The sequence below is a fragment of the Leuresthes tenuis genome, unplaced genomic scaffold (genome assembly GCF_036924035.1).
Source record: "Leuresthes tenuis unplaced genomic scaffold, fLeuTen1.0.hap1 SCAF_16, whole genome shotgun sequence".
Lineage (NCBI taxonomy): Eukaryota > Metazoa > Chordata > Actinopteri > Atheriniformes > Atherinopsidae > Leuresthes > Leuresthes tenuis.
In genome coordinates, this window is record NW_027325370.1 from 28,100,819 (window position 1) to 28,117,147 (window position 16,329).

The window sequence follows — 16,329 nt, forward strand, 5'->3', positions numbered from 1 at the left end:
ATATGCAGTATTAATTCTTCTACTTCTTAAGAAAAAAATCGACGTGGGTATCAAGTTCTGCTCTGGAAAGGTCTTCTCTGTCCGTGTTGTTACTTAGTAGATAATGTGTAACAGGGTTTAATTTACTAACTCCTTATTAATTTTTCATTTTATCTATCTTTCCACCCAGAGAGGATTGCATTTGTTTATAACATTAAGGGACTAAATGGGCAAAAGCTGCAGTATTGATGCAGAATACAAACATAGGGGCCGACTGATGGCTGTTACTAAACTAATGTTAGTGTTATTGACGTTTTAGGACAAAGCAATTTAAAAAAAATGCAAACTCAGAGGCTAAAAAGAAGTCATATTGAAAAATAATGCTGTAAGCAAAGATAAAGAGAGAGAGAGAGAGAGAGAGAGAGGAAGGGAGACTAGGCATTGTGTTTTTGTAAAAGTAGCTCATCCACAAGGAAGAGTGTGCTGCCCGGCTATTTATTGCTGTTGCTGCTGAATGCAACGCCAGCTCAAAAGGCTTCAAATCATCGGGGAGATTGTTAGGCTTCTGTGAAAATTACGGAAATGCAGGGGAAATGGATGAGCAACACTTCATAACAATTAATCAGGGGCTGCTGATTAATAAAGTTAATTTTTTATTCCCGATGATTCAGGGGATTATCAAAAGGACACTGTCCTTGTCATTTTGATTAAGAAACCCATCCTCGCTCTGCAAGAGGACGCGCTGAAGGGAGACGCTTTCTTTTGCCCATAAAATAAATATTGAATGAGAATATTAACTCGTTAACCTTGACAAGTATTTGTAATTTTCATAAGGGGGTAAACTAGCAGATTCAGCACAAAAAATGCTGTGGGGGTTTGAGAAAAGGCACGGGGAGAGGAATGGGGGGACGACAACACACAACAAATTAGAGAGAATGAAGAATGCTACTGCATGAATCCTGTCATTTTTATGGGCTGCAATGATTAATTTGTTTGTTCAAATTCTCAATTAAGCCAGGAGGAAATGGCAGAGTTAGAAAAGGGAGCGGAGCAGTGTTGTCTTGGCTTTGCAAGCACCCTGAGGAGATATAGTCCTACCTGATCTCAGGTCATCAGGCGATTTCAACAGATAGTTCAAACAGCCTGAAGCAAGAATGTGATGTACATCTTCACTGCATTGAGAAAAAAATGTAAATCAAAATATTCTATTACTCCCCAAGATAAATCATTCTGCCTTGTGTCCAGGTTGCCTAGTGAAGGGTAATGTCCTTAAAATGTCAATTGTCAGTGTGAGCATGCATTGCATTAGAAATAAAGCACAGTTCACCACACAAAAACAGCAGTCAGTTGCAATGCTATACTGAAAGAAATAAAATATGGAGCTTGCACTTCCCTTTTCCCTGGAGGCACTGTGCACTTATTATTTGTCAGAGTGACAGATGTTTTTCAAATGATGGTGTCTCATGTGTGCTGAACTTCTACCAAAGCCCAAGCACGAGAGACTGCGGGATGCTATATGCCATCTGATGAAACCCTCCATGGACTGAATCCCTGAGCTGAGAAGCATTTCTGCAGGGGAGTCTAACAACAGAGGATGGTGTTGGGTGGTCTGCTGAGGTAATGGCTGCATTTTCCTAAGTAGCAGCAGGCCTGGACCTGGATATGACTTACAGGAGCACATAAGCAGCAACTCACTACTCCAAATCTAAAGTGTGATTTGCTGACTAGAGTTGAATTTGCAAAGTGCTGCAAATCTGTTTTGGTGATTGCCATGAATATTTACAATAAAGACATGCATAATAATACAGACAGAAAACTAGTTTGCAAGTATCACTACAACTACTCAGTCCCACTAACTGAGCACTTGGCTACTTGGCGTTTTGCGTTTCGTTCTTCTTTTTTTTTCATCTGTGTGTGGGAGGAGAGCACTCAGGTAGCATCACAGAGTTGAAATAGTTTTAGTGGGTGGTTGTTGTTCTTTGAAGTGTCTTACCAGCACAGAAAAGGTCAATGAGGTCTTTTTATTTTTGCTTTCTTTCTCAGCTTCTGTTCAAGGGTTGACCAGGAGCTGCAAAGAAGTTTTATTGAACATATTGATAAGATTTTTTTTAATTAGTCTGACACAATACAGTCAAAGTGTTCATATGTATTGTGTACTACCTGGTTTCTTTAACCTCTAATATGCAGGACCACTATTGCTTTAAAAAACATATAGTTAACTTGAGGATATCCCAAAGCAAATGTACTATTTTTTGCAGCATCATTTACGTAACATCTGCAGCGCTTTGTAATGCAACATTTTTTATTGTGCATGCCTGCACTTTCCCCACTGTAAAACATCCTGCTTAAAGAGTGCTGAGCCACTGATGTGTGGACATGGTATTAAGCCTGTGCTTCTCTTTTTGATACAATGCATTTCAAATCAAGTTCTATGTTTAATTTACATCTTTATTGGACTGCTTCTCCTTTTGCTCAGTTGAGTCTCTATAACTTATCTGTAATACTGAACTCAAACTAAAGAAAACATCTTGTGTATTCAAGTGTAACTTATCACAAAAAGATCTCTTTCTGTTCTACATACGCTGCAAATTCTCCACATTACAGTGCAACTTTGTTATTGTGTTTACGACCATTATATGATTTTTGTAATGAAATTACGGTATTTTCCGGACCAGTGAGTGCTTTTAATAGCCTTGGCCACCTTTTTTTTCCAATTCAAGGTGTCCTTTAATATAGTATGTATATCCACAGCAGCTGCATTGACTAGAACCAGCACTTTTGAAACGAAAATGCTTATTAGTCAAACAGTCCCCATTGGAATAATGCCACGGTCAGCCAGTGGTGAGGGATAACTCTGCATGGATGACACTCTGGAGCTTATTCTGTAGAGGATCTGCCTTAGTACAGCATGCACAAACATGATATATGGACACACAGGCAGAGAAGCATCATGGGACCTCACAATGAAAGAGCTGTGGATGAGTTACTGTTGCAAGAATATGCTTGCATAGAATATGCTCTTCAAAACAATGACATTGTGTTCTACTTTCTGTTTAATGATCCATTTGCCCCTGCAACCTTGATCAGAATCGGTTGGCAAAAATAAAACCATTATGAATTAAAACAGACTGATAATATTAAAACCTATATCTTTAAAGGATTTTATTAAATCCATGGGAAAAAACACCAACACACATCCGAAACATCCAATATTTTTTTATGCTACGTAATGACTGAAAGACTGGTGGTAAATTAAATGGAAAAATTGAAATCCATCCCTTAATCTTAGGGTCATAGGTATTGGTGTAAACTTGGTGACATGGAGAATACTTGTAACCCTAACACTGAACAAATGTAGCTGGTGAACTAATAGCTAATTCACCTCAGTACCAGCCCAGTAATCCATTTGTGCTGGTTTGTCACTGGGGTGCCTTTTCCAACCATGTTTTCAATTGTATTTTTTTTCTGGACTTCGGTAAAGAAAAAAAACAAACAAAAAAACCCCTCCACAAACCAATTTCACCATCTAAAACCAGGCATGCTGGATTAATTGAGGATTCTAAATTGACCTAAGGATTGAGGGTTGCATGATAGTTCCTCAATGTGTGTGTTAGCTCTTTGATGTGCTGGTGACCTGTACATAGCATATATTGTCTCTCGCCCTATGACAACAGAGATAGTCTCCAGGTCCCTGTGACTCCAAACAGGATAGAGTAGGTATAGAAAATTAATCAGGAATTTTACAGTTTTTTCACAGTCAGCTGTTGATAATGGACACTGACCACTGTTTACTTACATTCCCAAAAAGAAGCAACTCCAAAATTAAAGGGAGCAATGTCTATCTGGTGGCAAAATTACAGATGGTAGTCAACTGAATATCACCTCCTCACTCTCTTATCATGCTTGTAGATGAAATGACGTTGGCCAGTCATAATATAAATGTGAATTGTGTTCTTTAGCATAATTCATGAGCTGTGTTTACTTGCACAGCAAAATTCTGATTATCGACCATATTGTAATAAAAACAATACTGTTATTACAATGTTTGCATAAGTTTCATAAAGGACATTCATGTTACGGAGCATAACCTGATTGATAATGCATTGTGATGTTGTGCCTATCCAAACTGTTAGGTGAGTTCATACCCCTCAAAACATGTAGCATTACTTGGGTTTTTTTCCTCAACCAAAAAGTGTCTTCCTTTTATCTGCAGCCATTCTGATTATCTGATCTGATCAGCACGCATGCTGTGTTCCATTTGAACTCAGTTGTTGGAATTTCCAACCTCCCAGTATGAAAATTCAACCCAGGTTATATCACACAGCACACAATACTGTTAAACTTCCATCGGTGATCACATTGCTACAATGTCTGTATGCCTAAAATATTAGCTTAAATTGCTAATAGTAGCTAGCCTGGTCAGCGCAACAATCAGGTTTTTCTTACTTGCATCTATAGTCAATTCCGATCTGATATCTAAGGCAAATGGAATGCAGAATAACTCTGTTTCGAGAGTATGGGCATGCCTGTTAAAGGATCAGTTTTTGTCAAGACTAGATGTGGCGAAAATTTTGATAGGACATGATAGTGTGATTAAGGTGTATTTATGTCTACATGGTGTATGTAATACATGATACAGAAAATATTGTCCTAGAACTCTGAATATTACCTTATCCAAGTCCAGGCTATCAGAAAATGCTGTTTACATTGCAATGTTTCATGCAGAATAAGGTATTAATTGGTTCATTGGAATATTGCGCTGTATGTTAACACGCCCTATGAAAATCAACATTACTTGTCATTTGTTAAACTTATTCAATTGGTACAAAGTTACACATTAAAGGTCACCCATAAGATAAATTGAGCGGCTTTGATCAACCTTTTGAGTGGATTTACTTATTGTATTGATTGGAGTGGTCCCAACAATATTTTGCTGTTATTAGCGTGGTGCAGAGAGTGGGCCTTAACAGAGTTACATTTTTCTGACTTTCATTGCCAGGGCCCTTCAAGTTCAATACAAAGAGGTTTGTCAAAGCATCATATATTTATGAGGAACATTTGCTGCTATGGGGAAGGGGAAAATCAATGTCCCACCTCTTTTGATAATATATCTATTTTTTTCAGAGTATACTGAAAAAAAATGACTTATCTATCTATCTATCTATCTATCTATCTATCTATCTATCTATCTATCTATCTATCTATCTATCTATCTATCTATCTATCTATCTATCTATCTATCTATCTATCTATCTATCTATCTATCTATCTATCTATCTATCTATCTATCTATTTCTGTTCCACAGCTGCATGTCATCACCAATCACCTCCCCACAGTATATAGTTTCCTGGTTACCATCAAGCATGGTAAAATCCTCACTAACCTTCCATGATCACGCCACAAAATGCTAAGTCTGGTTTTGCCTCATAGTCTTGTTTATTTATTTATTTACAGTTGTGTTAAATCATAGTCTTGGTTTGTTTTTCGTAGTCTTGCTTTGTTTTTTCATAGTTAAGTATTATTGATTATTCGGCTCAGCCGCGCTTTTTGTTCGTGCCTTAATTTTGGAAATAAACCTCAGTTAGCTTTTTATGAAGTCTGCATCTGGGTCCTCCCTTCCTGCACCACGTACTGACTCTATCTATCTATCTATTGTAAACAACTGATAATATTAAACATGGACAAGGTTGTATTCTTTACTGATTTAATTCCTCCTCTCTTCTAAACAGTGCCAGATACCTCGTCTTTAGCCAGTAAACCTTCTCAAAATAAACCCAATCTCATAAATCTACCTCTGAAGGAATCTGATACTTTTAAAAAGTGACAGCGACTGACCTTGAGATTTATTTTTGTCACTCCAGAAACTGTTTCCCTCAGCAACGAGAGATGTGCCTGTCCAGATGGTTTTGTGTGGCATCATCTTGCTAATTGTCAGTGATGCCATCAAAGGGATGAAGCAGACCTGACAACTTAGCTGATGAGCAATAAGAAGAGTATGAGAGAGAAAATTAGAGCTAAAAACTATGTGACAGTTATTTTGTGCAGCCTACCTATGCTTTTAGGCATGTTAAATCATTTGGCTTCTTTTGTTTTCTGCATTTTTTGCTAATGCAAATTTTTCTTATTATTGTTATCATCATTATTATTATTGATATTATTAACACACTGGATAAACATATAATTTACCTGAAAGAAAAAGGCCATACCAGCATGCTTTATTAAATAGACCTCCCTAATTTGATACTTTCTTTTACCAGCCATCACCTGTCAAAGTTCTCTTTAAAGTTAAATAGGCTGCAGCACAGAAGCAAAGAAAAATGTCCCTAGTGACTGTAAAACATGCAAGACAAAACATACGACACAGGGGGTGATCCTGACCTGAGACTGACATGTGCTAAAGTACATTATAGTCATTGCTGGATAAAGGTCACATTGACTCCTGTTATAAATTGGACAGGACAGCTCCAGCATACATGGAGTGTCAAGTGTGAGGAGATCTGAAAGAAAATCCCTCGGATGTTTCAGGACACACACACACGCAGGCGGAAGGATAAAAGTGTCTACGTCCTGCTCTCACTTGTGATTAGTACAGTTAATCATCACGTTAAAGGAGAAGTCCAGGCTAAGTTCATCACGTAATGGAGATGCACAAAGTGAAATGTAGGCATGGATTCTTCTTTCTTGACTGTAAAACCTGCTAGTGCTCATCAAAACAATGCATAAAGGTGAGACAACAGTATTAGTTTTTATAGTTAATGAGTTCATCTGCCATTTCAGATGTTGTGAGGCAAAAAGAAAATATTTACGTATTCATTAGGGGCATGAGAATCTTTTGACTAAGAATACCCTCCTTGGAACGAGCAGACTTTTGCTCTGAGATACAAAGGGAAATGACTTGAAAGGAAATAAGCAAATGAATGCAATGCCTCATTAGACGGGTTTTATTTGACCGTGGCCAATTAGAGAGCATCTGTAATTTAAAACAGTCAACCTAAAAAAAGACTCAATGAAGAACAATCTCTCTCGTGGGACTGAATGTTTTGCCTTGTTTTCATTCAAATTATTTTTCACCAGTGACATTTTCAATTTGAGTAAATATAAATAATACTCAGAGGACACTGAAGTTCAAAAACATGCAGATAGGAAGCCAAAAGTAGGAGTTTGTAAACTGAGATGAAAACGCAGGGTCTGGGGAGTTTCATGGAGGTCAAGGATGCCTGCTGAGGTGTTTGACCTCATTCTCAGCTGGCGGTGCTGACATGTTTTGCCATTGCTTTTTGTGATCAATATCTCTCCCTCTGTCTTAATCAGTGACCTGCTGAGATTTTTGCAGGCTGTTACCTTAACGACATGAAGGTGCACGTTAAAAAACAGAGCTGCAGTCAAGGCAAGACTGACAGCTGGTTTAGCCGTGAATCACACCTGAGTGCAGATTAATGTGGTGCTCCTCACAAACACAGACGGCAATGAAATATTGATGGGACGAAGTACTTTCTGAAGCTTGCACGAGTGATCCGCATCAAAAGATATGAGCAAAACAAGATCACAACTGCTTACTTTGCAGAGGGGGATTCTTGAGATAAAAATACTAACACCTGTATTGCTTATACTGATTGTTAAGCATTGTAAAAAAAAAATGTGTGCAATATGCATAAGCAAATGCTGGCATAATGAGCCATCTGTATGTGTGGTCCCTTCCTTGGAGATGCCAAGATCGGCACCATCTGTGATGCAGCTACCAGCTGTTTTCCTTCTTATTACATGTTTATTAAAAGCTATAGTTGTCCTCTTCAAGCAGAGGAAAAGAGAGCATGGGTGGCAGTGTTGGTTATCTGATTGCCTCCGTCTCCATTAGAAATAGACTTGAGCAACATTCCTGGTACCATAAAAAATACACAGTCAATTTCAAAGGAACAGAGGGAATGCTAATTAAACAGTCCTTCTTTTTCATCAACGAGTTGCAGGAAATTAAGAGAACAAACACAAGATTGACTGGCAGCAAAGCAACAAACATGAAAGAGGATGAATGAATCTAATCCACCAGGACTGGAAATAAATAAATATATGATGTCACTTACCCCACCTTCACTTAGCCCTTTGGGTTTGTATTTCAAAATCCCTCAGCAGGGTTTACGCATCTTTTCTATTTGCATTGTTTTCAATTTTCAAAACCTATTAGCAAGATATCGATCGACCACAATTGAGCATTTATGCACAGCAGGCAACCTACATCCCTCGAGTCAGAATCAGATCACATCTCCCATAATTGAGGGTGACAGAACTGCAGACCACCCTCTGCAACTGTCAACAAATTTCAGGAGCTCAAACTAAGATGCGTCAAGAACGCATCCTACATCGAGTGATGGACACTGAGAAGGAGAACTGGAAATGTCCATCAGTATCCTCTGCCATGTGCTGAACAAGACAGGTCAAGTCTGAATAGACACTGACAAACCCAGAGTGGACACACTGTCGACGCAAACTAAAGCATTACCAAGGGACAAGTGACAGGCTGCTCTGATGCCTTACCTAACTGCAGCACACGCACCCAAGGAGGCAAGAATATTCTGTGGCTGTTCGGACATATGGACAAATAGGACTCTCCCTTAAAAAAGGGCAGTAAAATATCTTCAGAGGTAGTATGTATGTTAATATGTGCGATGAGAATTACAGTGTAATCTAAAACAGCAAATTGATATTTCTGACAGAGTGTCCATTTCTGGGGTTTCTGTGTTCACTCTGCTCAATGCTCAATAAAACAAACAAATGCCCTCTATTTCTCTGCAAACAATTACCTGCCATAGATTGTAACCTTATCGGATCAAGTGAAATGTTTGAAATAAATCATTAAAGGCGCTGACAGCGCATTTATCTTCTCTTTTGCTTTAATGCTCTGTGCACAACACAGTGGACGAAGTCAGTCAAGGATGTGTGGGTTGTTTTCTTTTTTCTTTTTTTTTCGAGTAAGTCGGGCCCCAATGTGCCTCAGTGTGTGTGCCTGTAAGAGCACTGTTGCGTGTGTCAATCCTCCTGTGGAGCCATGTTCTCAAAGCTCTTCATTTTGAAATCAAGCATGAATAATTAAGCCATTTCACAAGGCTGCTTTAACGATATATTACATGAGAGGAAATAGGTCAAGCAGCAACGTAAGAATGATTGTTTGCATGGGTGTTACTAGGCTACAAAAGCTGGTGAACAATACTCTCCTCCATACATGCCCCATATGCTGTTCTTACGGTGCAGAATGATTGACGGATTGAGCCTCAGACTCATTTTACTACAGAAAAAAGGCTTTTCTGATAAGCATGTTACACATGGGTCATAGTGTCACTCCACAGTAGATAATACTTTAAGTTTAACCCTGAAACTTGGATCTTTGTCCATCAGCGTACATGAGGCATGAATAGCAAAGCGTGTTGAGACATATTTGAATGTGTTTAACCACTTTGTTCAAAATATAATGTTGAAAATAAAATGAGTGCAATAAGTTTTAATTTGTAATTGTTGGTAAGAAATGTCTAATGGGCTTAAGATAGAGAACTTAATGTAATGGTAAATGGACTTGTACTTGTATAGCGCTTTTCTAGTCTAACTGACCACTCAAACCACATGCCGCATTCACCCCACTCATACAGCACGTCTTAAGATTCATAACTACATGCTTTCTAAGCATTCACACACATTCATTCCCCCAGTGATACACTGGGGGGGCAACGTGGGGTTCAGTGTCTTGCCCAAGGACGCTTCGACATGTAGCCTGGGGAAGCCAGAGTCGAACCACCGACCTTCCGATTGGTGGGTGACTGCTCTTCCTCCTGAGCTACAGCCGTCCTTTTGATATTAAACGATCTACCGGAAGAAAATCATACAAATATATATATTTTTTTGGGGGGGTTTTGAGTGAACTTCTTTCCATGAGTTCCAGTTCCAGAATGCTTGATGGTGTTTACCAGCTTATTGGCAGCTTTGTGTACCTGCTGTGCTGAGCAGGTTGTGGGTTTATCAGAGTGGGTTTATCTCACTTTAAAATGGTTGCATTTGGTCAAAGGAACCAAAACAAAGAGCTGAAAGATCCCCAACTGCTCCATGAAGCTAATGGAGACTGCAAAATTCAGTTGTTATTTTCTGTATTTTTTTGTCGCTTAAACATGAAAAATCAATCTCTCGCTAGATATTTCATCCCAAAGCCCACAGCAAAAATGTTATATTCTGAGTTTTTGCTGCCAAATACCGTATGTTGTAAAACTGTTCAGTTTGCTGTGTTTGGCAAGATTTGATGACAAGCCTCTGCTTGCTCTTACTATTTCATCTACTTTAGAACACTACCATTCTCTGGGTATTCATTGTAGAATCTGATATGCCTCAAATTGTATATGATTCAGTCTGACACTGACTGCAACAAAATTTTTATTGCAGTCATTTTGTCCAGTGTGATACACAAATAAGCTGCAATAAGCTGCAAGTCTGACCAGGAACTACACTGTGTTCATAGCTGGTTTACACATACATATCAACTTATTCCTATGCTTGTCCATTTTATGATGCCTGAAGCAGTACAGAATCAAAAGTAGTCACCAAAATAATAAAAGGAGTGCAACATATTGACATCTGCACCAAAATGGGCAATGAGCAGCTGCTTCTCAACTACCAACGTTAGTTACAAATGGTGCAGCAAAATCACAACAGTCTGTCTCTCTACAATACATTTTACTATTGTGAAAAGGACTAAGTTTTGACTTATGTGAACAAAGCTCCAATGATCTCTGTCATCTGTTACATTCAGCCCTGAGGACAAACATGCTCATGTCCCACAAAGCTCCTTCACAACAGAGCTTTCAACAACAACAACACTCACGCTATCTTGTTCACCCTCACCTACTTTCAGCTAAACTGTATTTTTTTTTAACAGGATGGGACCATATAGTACTCTTTGGATAACTAGAAATACCCTTTAATTCTTTGTCTAGTCGGACAAATTGTTATGTTGCATGCATACCCCATAACAAGTGAAATTTCATTCAGTCATTCAATCTTTTTCAAAAACATCTAAGTGCCACCATCACAAATCAAAAAACATGCCATTTTTTGCAAAATGTTAAATGTTTTTTTTATGTGATCACTCATTACTCTGAACCTGTCTCATGTATTCCCCAGCCTTTAAATACGTTCTTATTAAGCTTGCATTTTTAAATTGCTGCAACGTAGTTCAGCTCACGGAAATTTTATTTTTAACCATCTGTCAATCACAGAACTGGAAACCATTTTTTTTGTATGTTTTGTTGTTCTTTTTAAATACATCCACTAGTACTACCTTGTAATAGCTCTTTGTTTTTAACTGTTGGAGGTTTTCACACGCTTTACAATTTAAAAAACAAGCAGCTGCTTTTGAATGTAAGCATATGCCGTCGCACTTCTCAGAATATTATAAAACCAAGACTTCAATCATCAACCCTATACTCTACATGAAATCTCATCTTTGAAGTTCAGACAGGCTTCAGTTTCCAAGACCACCCTCCTTTTATCATGAGCAGAGCATTATCATTAGACTCCCTATTGTGGTAAGAGTGTAACTAAATAGTTCAACCACATAATATGAATGAGGCCACAGTTGGGACATTTGAAACTGTCTCAGGTTGAGTACGGATTTCACTCAAACAGATAATTGACCAGTGAGGATCCACAAAAGGCTTAATGGTTTTTCAATATTCTGGGCTCACAGACAGCTACATCTCATAGTGGGAGTAGAACTGTGAAGTCTTTGAGATTCTGCTTGTTTGCATTCACTTTGAACTCACTCTGCTCTTACACATTACTGTCTGTCAGATATTTGCAAGAGTCTGATGCACTGTCTGCAAAATAGTAAGCAATTTGAAAGATTCCCCAGGATAATGTTTTATTGTGTAACTATGTGGACACACCAAAATTACACTAAAAATACTGACCTGAGATAAAGTACCCATGTATAATGCCTGAGTAAATGCTTGCCAGACCACAAGTCTTTGTTAAAAGAAAATGCAACCATTTCATAATTCGTGTTAGAGTAAGATACACTGAAAGATAGTGACACATTTCACATTAAGATTTTCTAGAATACAATTGGAAATGCTTGTGAACTGTGAGAGCCCATCCCCAACCAATTAGATATGTTTGAAATGCTTGAGTGGGAGAAGACAGACATAAATGTCAGAGATGAGCAAAAGAAATAAAATAGCTTAATTGCTGCATTGCCCATCTTTTTTTTTTGCAGTGGCTGAAACTACAGTCAAGGTTCATTTTCAGTGAAGGCAACAAGATACATAAAGACACAAATTAATTTTCCTATGTCAAAAATGTGGCAACAAAAGAGGAACTTTGGGGCCTTACATCAAACTACAAAGACAAATAGGCATCTGTATACTGTAAGGCACTTTACAATACTGTTAAGAAAAGTGCTTTATAAATAATACTCTATTATTCTGATTACTTATTGTATACGTCTTAAAGGTGCTATCGTTAACATGACAGCAAACAATTGTATCTGTACACGTCTGTTCTTGATTACTTGATGCCACTATTCAGTCTCTTTTCAGATCTGGGCTGGACTCTACCAACTCCTGAGGGAAATATGTGGCTCAGCTGCTAAAGGTTTTACTATGTTTTCTGACAAGTTGCTAACTCTGTCTACAGTTTGGTCCTGAACAGAAAGATTGACTTTTTTAAGAGCTCATTTAAGCCTTTTTTAAGCCTTTTTCTAAACTATATGTAACATTAGTAAGATCATAAAAATACAACAAACATAGAGATGTTTGCAATACCTATTAAATGGAAATAATGTTTTTAATCCAGTTAAAATAACTATAAGATGTCTTCTATGTGGTACAAGACATATCTTGAGCAAAAAAGACCATCAATGCTGAGAGTTTTTTGCTTTGAATTTACAATCTAAATTTTAAAAACAAGTTGTGACATTGCATGAAATGTAAATTAAAAACAGAATGCAATGATTTGCAAAACTCCTAAATGATATCGAATCCACTTAAGAACATAAAAAACATCAGATGTTGAAAGGGACACAGTTACTATGTCATGAAAAATGTTCATAAAATGACTACATAAAAAATGTTTGGTTCTAATTTTATCAAAAATACCTCTTTGTTGGCCAGTAAGCAGTGTATTTCTAACATTATTAAAACCAGTAGAAAATAATAGACATTAGCGACCTAATACTTCCACTTGCAAGCAATCTTGTGCAATTTAGATTTTTTTTCTTGAGAATGGTTCTCCAGTTGTACATCTAAATTACCCCAGTGTTAGAAGTGGCCATAGCATATTGTAGAGGAGACAAGGTAGGCAAATGTTATTTGTTGGTGTGTGGCGATATTGCTGGTTCAGAATGATATGTTCATACGATGTGTTCAGCATATTCATGATTAGATCCCCATTAATTGAATGAAGAAAAAGGTCTAGAGTTAAACCTCAAACCAGTTTAATGTCATGTGACATTTTCAAAAACTTTGAAATTAACAGTTCTCAAGAACACACATTAGTTTTTAATAACTGCTGCAGTTGGACTTTAAAGACTCCATAGGGCTGAATAAAACTACAAACTTTATGTCTCTGTTTTATTTGGATATATTTTGGTTATATCTCCACATGTGTGAATTTGATTTTTGTGAATGTTGAAGGTCTGCAAGATTAAAAAGCCTCAATTCCATATCAGTGGGTGTTGTGTCCGGCAGAAAACACTGCTGCAAAACAGGTTTGTAGTCAGGGTTTTCATCTTTTACTTACTCATCACTTCATCACGCTGCAATACATTTCGTTTCGTCATCTAAAAAGCTGTCGGGAACCTTCATACAATGTCAAGCAGTTAGTTTAACATAAATCAAACAACAAATACATTTGCAATTGCATTTTTGAGCAAGAAGTTGACCAGTCGAAGAAAACAGGGCCTTCAAGGAGAAAGGCCATGTCTTTTAGACAGGAACTAAAATGGTCTTTCCCAAACTTGAGATGCTGTAGCAAAGTAAGTATGAGAAGAGTTATGTTCTTCGTATAGTAGAGCATGCCAGCCTGTAGATCCCAAAAATGAAATTATGAGTATGCAAATGAGTGAATTATAGTCTCTTTAAATGTAATCCAGCCTGAAGGCCCATATCCTCAACCATGGTTCCATTACATTGTACATGTGGGAAAACTGGACTGCCAGACACTGACATCAAACATCTTAAATGTCTTCAAAGCAGTTTTATCTCTGATTACAAGACTGACATTCAAGGGTAACCTTAAACTGCATTCCAAAAACAGTCTGTCAACCTGTACGTAGTCCCACATCGAATGTGAAGATGATCAAACTCACTTAAAGTAAAAAAAAAATAGTTTTAGAAACAATAATAGGTTAAAAGTCTGCTGTCAATAGTCACTTTCCAGATCTGCGTTGACAATAAATAAATAAAGGTCTGCTTTTGTTGCTTGTTCAGAAGTGCCATGGGTGACTTCCAAGGAATGTGGACAAACGTTCTGTTTGAGTGCTGCCTGGACATCAGGTTTACATGGATGTAAAATCTCTATCAAGTATTCAGAAAATGTTCACACTGTGATCTGTGTTCTGTGACAGGGAAGCAGCCTCACTTCCTGGTGAGTGTAAGAGTACCACAGGTGGCTCTAAAAAAGCACTAACAAGAGACATATTTGTCACATATGTTACAGTGGCAGAACACATTTAAGTGAAATCTGTTAAAGTTGTATCCTGGAAAATCCTCAAGCAGCCAGGTATGAGAGTTGCAACCACGTGAGTGAGAAAAAGCTCATCAAGACTTTGGGGATGACAGATTGCACCATCTGCAGATGGATCTCATGCATGAACAGTATGCAGAAAGTTTTAGATACAAGTTCTGATGAGAAACTTTTACTTAACACTTTGGTGCATAAAGGTGGGGAGAGGCTGATGTTGCTAGGATATAGCGTAGGCGTGAGCGCCAGTGGAGCGAGGCCATTCCGGGAGAGATAAGGTGAGGCGGTGGTGGGCACTGGTGTAACGGCTGTCACTATGCGCAGTTGCTTTGTGTACACACAGGGTGTTAAGAGCTGTCAGACAGGTAAGACTCAAGCTTGATCCAAGCAGTGATTGATCGCACAGGTTCAGGTGGAGTTCACAGGAGGTCTCTGGTATCATTTGCAAAATGAGTGACAGACATAAAATAGGGTGATGGAATATTATCAGGAAGCCATTTGTAATGCGGGCGAGCATGGATCTCTAAGGGGTGGTGTCTCTCTGAAATGAAGTCATCCATCACTTCAGTTTCATATTTGATTAGCTCATGAGAAGCTTTTAAAGAGAACCAGAAGCTTTAGTCTGCCCAGTGTGACAACCAACATACATGTTGTTGTTTGAAATTTGTTCTATAAAAGTGTAATTTTGAAAGTAGAACATGTTAAAAACATACATTGAGTTCAAAAGTAAGAGATATTTTCTCTGAAAAGTGTGTTAAGTATTGCAGTACAGATACTTCCTGTAAGACCGGAAATAAAATGCTGTATTTATCTTTCTCTATTGTCTCTGTCTGTGCCTCTTTTAGGCAATGAGATTAAATCAGAATTTGAATAAACAATCGATAATGTAATCTTCACAGCCATAATGATCTCCTGCTTTTCTTTCTAAAATGGAAAACTGAATTATTTATTGCAACTTTTTAAGTTTTTGTCAAAGTAAACAGGCAATTTGAAGACATTAACATGGGAATTTTTTTTAACCCTTTTTGTACATTTTACTGATTTATAACATGTAATGTATTCTAGAATGGTGCCAACACTAGTGGTAATCTTTTGCAGTATCTTTGCTCATATTGTGTCTTTGCTTTCTGAAGATCTTTTTTCTGTTAAAACATCTATTTTGGAAAAGAAAATGTTATGTTTGTTTGAATGCTGGATTTCTTCAAGTGAATGTAACACTTTTTCACATCTGTTGTGATGTATAACCATGCCAATTGGTATTTACATGTCTGAGATGCAGATTGACTTTTCTAAAGCCCAAGTAATGTCCAGAAAGAGATCCAAATTTGGACAAATTGAAGAGGAGACGTCTAGAATGAAGGGCAGGAGGAGCACGGAAAAAAAATGAGGAAGAAGTTTACCCCATTTCTTCCCTTGATCATCATGATGAATGTGAGATCACTGCCAAATAAAACAAACCAAATGATGAAGACGAAGTTGGGAATTAAGGAATGCATTATTGCATGTTACACTGAGATATGGCTTTAGGAACATATTAGTTACCCAATCCTGGACATGTTATTGGGAAAGAATGGCTTCGTACCCCAGATACTGAAATGTAACTTTTAAGTTTCAGTCCATGCTGTCTTTTGAGAGAG